General features: G+C 35.4%; 1 pseudogene; it reads left to right on the forward strand.

Moving 5' to 3' along the window:
* Window positions 1-729: 729 nt before the first annotated feature.
* Window positions 730-10,487, forward strand: LOC124092756 (olfactory receptor 9G1-like; annotated as a pseudogene).
* Window positions 10,488-11,249: the final 762 nt, after the last annotated feature.

An 11,249-nucleotide genomic window follows, 5' to 3' on the forward strand; every position in this document is an offset into this window, starting at 1 on the left:
TATCTTTGCATAATAGGACACTGTCTTAATTTTAATTGGAGTGATGGAAAGCAGGAAAAATGACAGAGTTCTTTTCTCTCAATCTCCCCACCCCACTCTGTCTCTTTCTCTTTTTTTTTTCCATAGCAGGAATTGAACCCGAAGAGATTTTAACCACTTAGGTATATTCCTAGTCATTTTTATTTTACTTTATTCAATTTTTAATTTTGAGATAGGGTTTCACTAATTTGATACAGCCTTGCTAAGTTGCTGAGGCTGGCTTTGAAATTTTGATCCTCCTGCCTCAACCTCCTGAGCCATTGCGATTATAGGCATGTGACACCATGTAAATCTAAAAATTTTCAATTTCATTCTTGTTATCCCCCAAAATACTGTAAACTTGTGCACAATCTCTAACCACTATAGTCCTTAATTTTTTAATCTGCAGATAATTAATGGCTCTGAAATTTTTGGAATTATCCTATTCCTCAAGGATATGATGAAAACAATGATGATTCTTTCCATACACACAAACATTCACACACATGCACCAACACTCATACAGATAAAGAAACTTTAGAGCATCCACAAACTCCCAAAACCTTTCCAAAGATTTCCTAGACACATTTCTCAGGGTAAAAATTCTAACATTCAAAGAAAACTAAGATTTGTCCAGTGTAGACATTTCATAGTATGTGTTGATTAATTTAGCACATTTGAAGTTGCATTCTGAATCTTTGCTTCTAAAACATGATCTGTTTATTTCCTGAATCAAATACTGAAGTTCATGTGTTTCAGTTTGTCAAGTCAAAAATTGGGAATCAACCTACTCTCTTGGTCTCCTATTTACTTTTCAATAACCCAGGAAATCCTGTGTCCTCACCTATCCTGAGCTGTGCCTTTCTAAACACCTGCATTGCTGCCACCCTGCCCTCAACTACCATCATCTTCGGCAACAAGTACTGAAATAGCTTCTAACTGGTCTACACCTTTGTTCCCCCATAATCTTTTTCAACATGGCATCCAGGATAACACTTAAAATACAAGGAGAGAGCAGGTAGCATCTTCTGTATTATAAAAAATTGTAATATTTTCAATTTATTCCAAGTAAAAAGTCAAATGTATTTCAATTTGTTCTAAGTAAAAAATCAAATGACCAAGACATATTCATGGCTTATTCTACATGATTCAATATCTTTATAGTCATTTCTCTTTCATTCTGTTGCAGCCTTGCCAACTTTTTCACAGTGGTATGAATAAAAAAACTCTGCCCTGGTATCAAAGATTACTTTTTCATATGCTTGATTGACTATTCTCAAAATATTTGCTTGGGTCATTCCCTCCCTATGAATATTTTCAAATGTCATTTTCTGACTAAAGTTCATCATAATAACTCTATTTTATATGCCTTGCTTCTTCTAGCCAACAATCTTCATCCTTTCTTCTGTATTCACACTTCCCTATTTCCTCCATGATACATCTTTTAAGTCTTATTTATTGAATTGTCTCTTCTTCCTGACCACAATGCAACACCCCTAAGGTTAAGTGTTCTTTATCTAGTTATTTTTATAATGCAGCATATAGAAGAGATCCTTTAGCAAAGGAATCTTTATAATTAATAATGATTAATTTCTTTTATGACTTTATGCCCTTTCTCTAACCTTTTTACAACCTATGTATTTATAACCTAGCTCAAACTATTTAGGCTAAAAATCTATAAGGCAATGTACTTTGCCAGTACAGTGCATTGCATCCCTACAAAAGAGGAAGGATAAATAAGAAAGAAGACTCCTTCTCCATTCCCGAGAACCATCTGGAATTTGAAACAAATTGCCAGTTACTATGGAGATGTCAGTTAATAGGCCCAGAACTGTTGGAACTCATGGCACTAAAATCAGATGGATATGGTGATGCATCTTACCCTGTAGCAGTCCTGCCCAAAGGGGAAGAAATGAGGTGACCCTCTGGCACCTGAAATGCAGTACAATGATAATGAGTACCCTAGCCTATTGATAACAATTAATAAACTGGATAACACAGGGCAGGGTACAATTAGAGTTTACAGCATGTCACAGGATTTGGCCCTCTTTGCTTCTCCACTGCATACTTAATTATTCATGGTTTAACTTAACTAACAGATTAAATTTTAAATTGTAAATAAAAACACATTATTGGCTGGAATCTGACTTTGCAGGGAGTATGTCTGTGTCTGTGTGCATGTATGTGGTCCAGCAATGATCCATTAGGTGCCAAATAAAACCCTATCCCTCTTCTAACAGCAGCTGATGTCAGAGAGAGGTCAAATCACTTTGCTGAGCCTGATCATCAGTACCTACCTTTGATCACCAGTACCTACCTTTGATCAGAAAAGCCCGTTTCTGGAAATAGCAACCTTCTCCTTGCCCTCTGGATTCTAGGCATGACTTGGTTGGACCCAATTTATGCATCTCCTCAACAGTCCTTGGAGACTCTTCCCACACAGCAGTAGGGAATATGAACTCCAGTCTCCAATGATTCAATTAGAGTCCATCTGGATTTAAGGATAATGTATTACTTAGGGTATGAGGATATGAGTAGCATTCTATTAAAAGTTGACCCAATGGATCTAAATCACATTATAATCATTGTGTCGTTGTTCTGTGTGGGCACCAGCCAAAGGACAACAGGAGGAGGTCTTGAGACAACAGGCGTCTGCAAGCCAAGAAGTGAGGTCACTGGAGTGGCCCCCCTCATATATTATGGCTTTATATGTTGGTACAACCTCATGTTTTATATGTTAAAGAATGCTAAAACTAGGATAAGTGATGTATCCCAAAGTAACATATTACAGATTTCAATTCATATATAAAACTGAATTGGCAGAAACATACATTCATAGAATCTTAATTTTTATGAATAATTAGATTTTACTAGAATAATATAAAGGTTAAGCTTTACTAAACAATTAAGTGATCAGGATCTATTATAAAGCCTATTGATAACAATTAATCAACTGTGTCATGTTCATGAAATTGGCTAAGCAATAATTTAAATGTTCTAACAACTCACACACATACATACACACAATGGTATTAGAGGTAATGGATATATTAATTAAGTTGATGATGGTAAGCCTTTTGCAATGTATACATATATAAAAACATGTTTTTCACCTAATTGTATAAGATTTTGATTTGTAAACTATACTTTGATGAAGTTTGAAAATATAAAAATGAAAACTATACTAGTAAACATAACAATCTCTGTAAATGCACTATATCATTTATTTAAAAACAAAATCAAATATATTGATGCCAACTTAAAAAGAGAGTCACAGACTTGGTTTTGTAATCACATAATTATATTTTTACTATTTCATTTCATTATTTTCTGAGACTACAAGCTGAGAGCTCAATGATATGGACATAAGCTCCTTTTTTAAAAAGTCAGCATTGCCAATTTTTTACTTTAAAACTACGAATAGCTTGATTGAGATATAACTGACATGTAATAAACCACACATATTTAATTGTAATTTGCTAAGCTCTGGATGTGTACATCCCATGAAATCACTACCACAATCAAGGTAGTAAACATCTCCAATCTACTTCATTTTTTCACATCTCATTGCAATCTCTCCCCCTCCCCCTTCATTCTTCTTCCTGCCTCCCCTAGCAAAACACTGGTATACTTACTTACTGTCACTACATGTTAATTTGCAGGTTTCAAGTTTTATGAGTACGGATCTTAAAATATGCACTCTTCTTTTTATGTTTATTTTCAAACATAATAATTAAATAGAATAGTGGGGTTCATTTTAATATACTCCTCATGCATGCATGGAATATAATTTACACTATTTCTGTGCTCCTCAGTACTTTCTCTTTTACTACCCTCCTCCATATCCTTGTTCCCAGTCCGCTACTCTAATGGTCTGCCTTATACATACTTATGGATTTTTAAAATTGGTCCTCTATAGATACAGATAGTGGTGAAATTCACCTTGGGGTATTCATGTGGGCACAGAGTAGAAGTTGGTGAATTTTATTTCATGATTCTTCCCTTTCCCATTCTTCCTCCTTCACCCTCTGTCCCCTTCCTCTGCTCCACTGATGTCCCTTCTTTTTAAATCGGATTTCTACCCTCCCAGGTTTCTCCTTATTTTGCTCTAACTTTTATATCTGAGAGAAAATATTCAACTTTTGATTATTCAGACTGGCTCATTCAATTTAGCATGATGTTTTCCAGTTCCACCCATTTACCAGAAAATACCATAATCTCATTCTTCTTTATGACTGAGTAAAACTCCACTGTGTGTATAAACCACATTTTCCTCATCCATTTTCTCCTGATGGGTATCTGGTCTGGTTGCATAACTTGGCTATTGTGAGTTGAGCTGCTATAAACATTGATGTTCCTGTATCACCATAGTATGGTGATTTCAATTCTTTTGGATGAATACCAAGGAATGAGAAGTCTGAGTCTTTATCAATGTTTTTATTTTTTAAAAAATTGTGCTAAAATATATTCATAATTGGTCCCATTCAAAGGCACAGCTAGTACTTGCTTGGGAGTTAATGAAGATAAATGAACCATAGTACAAGGTGACAGCTGTCAGTGAGATGTCAACATTCACCAATCTATAGAACTGGAAAACTCATCACATTCATAAATGTTTTCCATTTTGAGATGTGCTTATAATGAACTAGGTGTCATTTTTTTTTTGGCAGAGCTAAGGTATGATTTCTATGCTGCCTTGAGATCTCAATTACTATGTAGTTAAGAATATGTGTCATCTCTTATTTCAATCTAAATCTTCATCCATTTGGTAAAGGGTGACATATGTATATTCTGTTCTTGTTGCACTTAGGATGCTTGGGGACCATGTGGGTTATGTAGAACTATTTCTTGATGTCTTTGAATTGTTTAAAATTTCCTAGAGAATTACATGAACACAAACAAAATCTTAGTATTTTAATTCCTTTTGGAATATCTTTGGAAGTATAGTGCACTGTCATTTATTTAAGATAATAATTATATTTTATTCCACATATTATCCATGAAACCATTAAAACAGTTTTGCATGAATGAAATATATAGAATTATAATAAAAGCACAGGCTTATTTAGATTATAGAAATTTGGTACCCATAGCACAACCATCAATTTTACACAGAAAAAAAAAGAATAAGAAAAATTATTCAGTGGATAACTGTGTTCAGGATGTGGGTTTGATTTAGTGTATAATTATAATATTAAAAAAAACAAAAACAAAATGAAAAGATTATTTTGTGGTGTATGGTAGGTAGTCTAAATAATTTCTCCTAGAGACATTCAGATTCTCATCTCTGGAAATTGTGAATGTTAGTTATTCTGCATTGTAAAATGATCTTTGCATCTGTTATTAAGAATGCTGAAGTTAGGCATGATGGTGCACACCTGTGATGTCAGCAACTGTCAAGGTTGAGTCAGGGGGAATCATATATTTGAAGGCAGCCTCAGCAACTCAGCGAGATCCTATTTGAAAATAAAAATTTAAAGAGGGTTGGGGATGTAGCTCAGTGGCATAGTGCCTCCAAGTTCAATTCCCCATATCAAAGTAAAAATAACAAAAAATAATAAAAAAATAATAAATATAAGTATAGTGTTATGTTGTGCCCTACATATAATCACAAGTGTTCTTAAGAGAGGTGAGAAGAAGCAGATTTGACTATAATCAGAAGAGGAAAAAGCAATGTGACCATCGGGTAAGAGATGAGGAGATGCCTTCACAATCTACAGAATGACAGTAGACTGTAGACACAAGAATGTAGATGATGAAAGCAATAGTTTGTCAACAAAAATCCTCTGTATGGAATGTGGCCCGGCAGAAATAGTGATTTTGCTTCAGTGACATTGACTTCAGGTGTTTGACCTCCAGAACATCAACAGAAAACATTTCTCATGTTTTGAGCCACCAAGATGATCATCTTTTGAGGGAAATAGTAGGACACTTATACAGGAAGTCATGGAACACAACCTTGTATTTCTTTTATCGGAGTTCGAATAACAGCCTGGGCTGTATTCAGAACATGGGGGAAGCACACTTTCTTCATGGCTGTTACACCTAAAGGCCCATTTTATACCTTCCACAATCAGGGAAGGGCTGAATTATGATTATGAGCATTCTGGATTGTTCAGGAAGTGAAGTGCCTGCTAGTACATCCAAGGCCTTAAAAATATCTCATGCCATAAACATGGTAGCCTGTACCTGTGAAGTTTGCTGACTAATTATTCTGGGTAAATACCAAGGATTGGGATGGCTGGATCATATCATAATTCTACTTTTTTCTTATTCTAGAAATCTCCACACTGATTTAAACAGTGGCTTTACTAATTTACATTCCCGGGAACGATGTACTCGTGCTTCTTTTCCCCTGCATCTTTGCCAATATTTATTGTTATTTGCGTTTTCCTGATGGCCTTTCTAACTGGATTGAGTTGGAACGTCACAATTATTTTGATTTCCATTTCCCTGATGCCTAAAGGTATGAACATTTTTTTAAAAAATATAATTGCTGGCCATTGTACTTCTTTTGAGAAGTGTCTGTTCAGTACTTTGGCCCACTTACTGGTTGAATTATTTGCATTTTAATGTCGAGTTCTTTGGGACCTTTTTGTCTTCTGGATACTAGTCTTTAATTATTTAAGAATCTGCAAAGAGATGTGACATTTATGACATAATTTCCAGAGAATAAATGCTTACTTTTATTTTATATTTTTATTTATTTATTTCATACATGACCATAGTGGAATGCATTACATTCACTTTTAAATACAAAAATTATACTTCATTTTTTTGTACAGAAAAATGTACATTTTAAAAATCTTGTAATACAAAAATATTACCCTAGAAAGATTAGTGTTTCAGCTGGTGAGCAAACACTGGCAGGCATCAGACTGTTCTTCTGTTTACCAAATACGGAAGTCAATTCTCCAAGGCTTCCTCTTTTCCAGTGTATTAAAAGGACTCCCCAGGAAACATCAGGGAAATGGATCCTACAAATCTTTGTTTGCCCCAAGGTGAATTACAAGTATTTTTCCTAGCTACCCCCCCCAAAAAAAAAAAAAAAAAAAAAACCAAAATGTATCTTCATGAGTATTAAAGGAACTGGAACCAAATAATAATTTTATTATGTATTCTAGCATAATAGAACTAGGAGCATTAATCTTAAACAGAGGTGTGCCGGAGTGAAAGGGAAGGAATATCACTCTGGGCTCTGTGACAGGTGGGGAGGTCATTGGGAGGACTCTTGTGCAAAGGTGGTGGTGTGGGAAAAAGAATGATGATGAGAGACAGGTGTTTCAAGGGGTTAACAGCTCAGTACTTAGGACAATTTTTATTTGTTATTGCAATATTTTATCTAAACATCAAATATTACTAATTTCCAATTCTGCAACATTACCACTTACGTGTGACATATTTTACATACCAAAGTACTAAGCACTTACATACAATATCTTCCTTTAAAACTTCCCCAAATATATGAGGAAAGTATCTCCTTGAATGCATAAGTGAAATTAGAATTAGAGAAACTTAAATAAGATTCCCAAGAGAGCAATTATAGCCATTTTAGCAACAAAATTGAAATATAGTTCCATTTGTAGGTCCTGCTTTAAATTGTGCAACGTTTGAAGCATAGCTTTACACTTGTTGAATCTCTCATTTTCATAACACTGGAATGCACACAATACAATACAAAATAGTGCTACCAATAAAACAGATACATATTTCAGTATTTTGCAGGTTTGATCTATAACCTGCCTTACAAGCACCTGGGCTGCCTTAGGGAAAGCTGATCCATAACCACAACCTACCAAGGTAGAAATCCAGAGGTGTAACCAAGTGATTCTTCCATGCCAAGAACGTGATAGCCACTTGCTAATTAATTGTTTAGCACATGTCTGGCCCTGTTCTTAAGTTAACTTCTCTACAATAACCTTGAAGAGAAAGAAATCATCCTTATTTTATATAGGATGGAGTTGAGGCTTTACATTGTTGAGCACTGAGAGAAAACTTCCATCTGTGTTGACTGCCTAAAAGTCAAAAGCTTTTTTGGCTGTTTATGCTTTGAGAAGAATTAAGCTCTGTTTCCTAATGACTACTTTCTATTCATTGCAGCACATGAGGGCAATCTGTTGCAGAAATCTTGGTGGACACAGGACATTCTGGAAACAACTGGTTCATCAGGCTATATTGTGCACTGGTTCCTTAGCTTTTCCTATACTTGTCTGAAAAAAAAAAAACACACACACAAATTTCCAGTGGTTACTAGTATGAGGAAGTGTAGGTGGGATACAAATTAAATCCATAGTGGTTTGAAAGTAAAATGCCATCATTAGAGTCCATCCAAAAAATCAGTCCTGATGACTTCTTTCTTTTCTGATCCAGGCCTGCCCATTCATTCATATATTAGCAAAGATTCTTTGTGTGTCTATTATACCCCAGGGACTGTCCTTACCACTGGATATAGGAATAAACAACACAAGTAACACCCCCCCCCCCTTGCCTCGGCCTCTTTGCATTTGTGTTTTGATGAGTTACTAACTCTGCTTGATCCCAGTGTCCAGGAGAGCCATGGGAAGCTGGATGGAGTAGTTTGTCACTACAGGTGGTATGGCCAGTGGGAGTGTTCTCCAGTTGCTCTCTATGTCTTCACACTATCCCTAGAACAATTCTATGAAGAGTCACAAGGTAAAATGGTAACAGTTTTTACCTGTGTGGTTGTGTTTTTATTGTCACAAAGGTCCTTGATTACTTGCTATTAAATATGTGGTAGAACAGGATGAGAATGTCCTATATCCACTAGTCACTTCTTTCTAAAGAAAATTGTCCTACCCTCTATATTCCCTACATGCTCATAGGTTTTTCTCCAGGGCCTCATAGGCAAGAGCTCTTGCACTGAGCTACAAAACAAGACCCCTAACCAGAGTCTTGATGGACACTATGCATTAAAATAGACTTTCAAAATCATATGCTATAATAGTGTCTATCTGTATTTTTCCATTTATATGCTTTACCTATTTATAATTCTACCATTATAATCATTAAATATAGTGTATTGATATATTTTATATTTTATGAATCATTCCTTTGAAATAAATTCTGCTCTATGAACAAATAAAACTTATATTTTAGAAGGTCAGCACTGTGAATACTCTAGCAAGGTGGAAAACATTTTTGCTTTGCTTGGTTTGATCCTATGGATTAATTTGTTGTTCACCAGTCAGAGTTCCCCAGGACTCACACTTCCCTCCTCTCCCTCATATTATGATATATGTGACAGATTACCCTGAAGAGCACCTGAGGGACACATTCTATGATTGTGGAAGAAGAAATGGCATCACCTTCTCACTTATAGGGATCTTTGCTTTTCTCATGGATTCTGAACAATTTCTCCTTTCTTACCCTTGAAATGGAAAAGTGTTTCAATTTTGTGTGCCTAAATTTAATTAGCTCCTTTTTAAAATTTGATTTTTTTTTCAATATCTAGTTGTATTTTAAATAGATTTTACAGTATCTAGTTGTATTTTTAAATAGATTTTAAAATTAACAAAAAAACCTAATTATTTTTAAAATGTATTTCTCCCTTTTAGAATAAAGTCTTTGTAGTTTTAGGGTTATCCCTAAAGCCTCAGTGATAAATCTTCATGTCTAAAAGAGTACATTGGGTTCTGAAAATACTTACTAAAACATGGATTAAACCCCCTTGTAGCACTATAACTTTCTTATTACAAGTTGCATTTTATTAAACTAAATATATGAAGGATAGGAAAATCTTTATCACCTAACAAAAGACAGTAGGTTTCCTGCTTAGTGCTGATCACATCCCAGGGACAGCACAGACAATGCCCTCATTTGATGTTGGTTGTGGCGATTAAATCTCCATTCCTGGTAAAAGCTCTCTAAGCCATGGAGAGGGCAATCACACAGTGACTGATTTCATCTTGCTGGGCTTCTTAGGAGAACCCGTGATGCCCCTGGTTCTCTTTGTCATATTCCTTGGAGTACACCCTGTGACTGGTACGAAATGCCCCTCTCGTGGTGTTGACCTGAAATGACTCTTGCTTCACAGGTCCATATACTTTTTTCACTGGAAATCTGTCTTTCCTTGATCTCTGGTTATCTTCTGTTAATACTTCAAAGATCATAGTGACCAGCATCTCTGAAGCCAAAAGCATCTCCTTTACTGGCTGCCTGGCTCAGTTCTACTTCTTTGCTGGGCTGGTCTGCAGAGAGTACTATCTGCTGGCTGTTCCCTAGTTTATGACTACTATATGGCCATTTACAACCTCCTGCTTTATGCTCAGGCCATGCTAAGGACATTATTCCTCTGTTTGGTTCTATATTCCTATACTTGGGTTGTGTCAATGCAATAATATTAATTAATCAGCAAGGCATTCACATGGAATTTCTGTGGTGATAATGTCATCAATCATTTTGCTCATGGATTAAAAGTGATTTTTTTAATGGAAGAGAGAGGGCAGTGATATGTTAACAAATGCAGGTACTTCCAAGCTAATGCAAATAGTGGAGCAAATACAATAATTTGCTCCAAAATTTTAATTTAAGTGCACTTTTATAATGTCATTCCAGTAATAGCTATAATTTTCAATAACAGAGTTTAGTACTGTGAGTAACAATGTTCTCATTCGTAAAGTGTAATTTGTAATCTTTGAGTTGCTTTGTTATAAAAAGTACTGTAGAAGATATCAATAAGCCTACCATGTGCTGAACATGAAGATGTAAATTTCTTTGTGAAGTCTCATGGAACAAAACAACCCTTCCATGTAGAACATTTTGGAAACTTTGGTTGTTTTCCTCAATGCGCTCAATCTGTGGCTTTCCCCCCTATGTTGGTTAACCTGAATGAGGAAACTAAGGAGTGCTGAGGTTGAGAAACACAGAGAGGTTTCTTTCTGTGAGAGAAAATCCTCTTAGAGTAATTCAAGGTCTCACCAATTCATTATTGGTGTCAAATACAGACCATGCCATTCCTCTTCATGTGGCAACGAGTGTTACAGATGTTGTAGTATATACTGGACATTTATTTTAAGGTTGTTATTGGTACTAAAGTACTATTTCTTACTCCCCCTCCTTTTCTAAGAGTGAATAGGAAGTGATTGAAACGTTAAAAGTTCCTGAGGTAGAGATATTCCTGATGAACTATTCTCACAATTCAGCCAAATGAGAGCAAACTTCACTCCACACACAAATTAGCCCTATTTGAGATCCAACAATACTTCAAGATA

The sequence above is a fragment of the Marmota monax genome, unplaced genomic scaffold (assembly GCF_021218885.2).
Source record: "Marmota monax isolate L192 unplaced genomic scaffold, Marmota_monax_Labrador192_F-V1.1 WCK01_AAM20220418_F8-fsc00038, whole genome shotgun sequence".
Classification (NCBI taxonomy): domain Eukaryota; kingdom Metazoa; phylum Chordata; class Mammalia; order Rodentia; family Sciuridae; genus Marmota; species Marmota monax.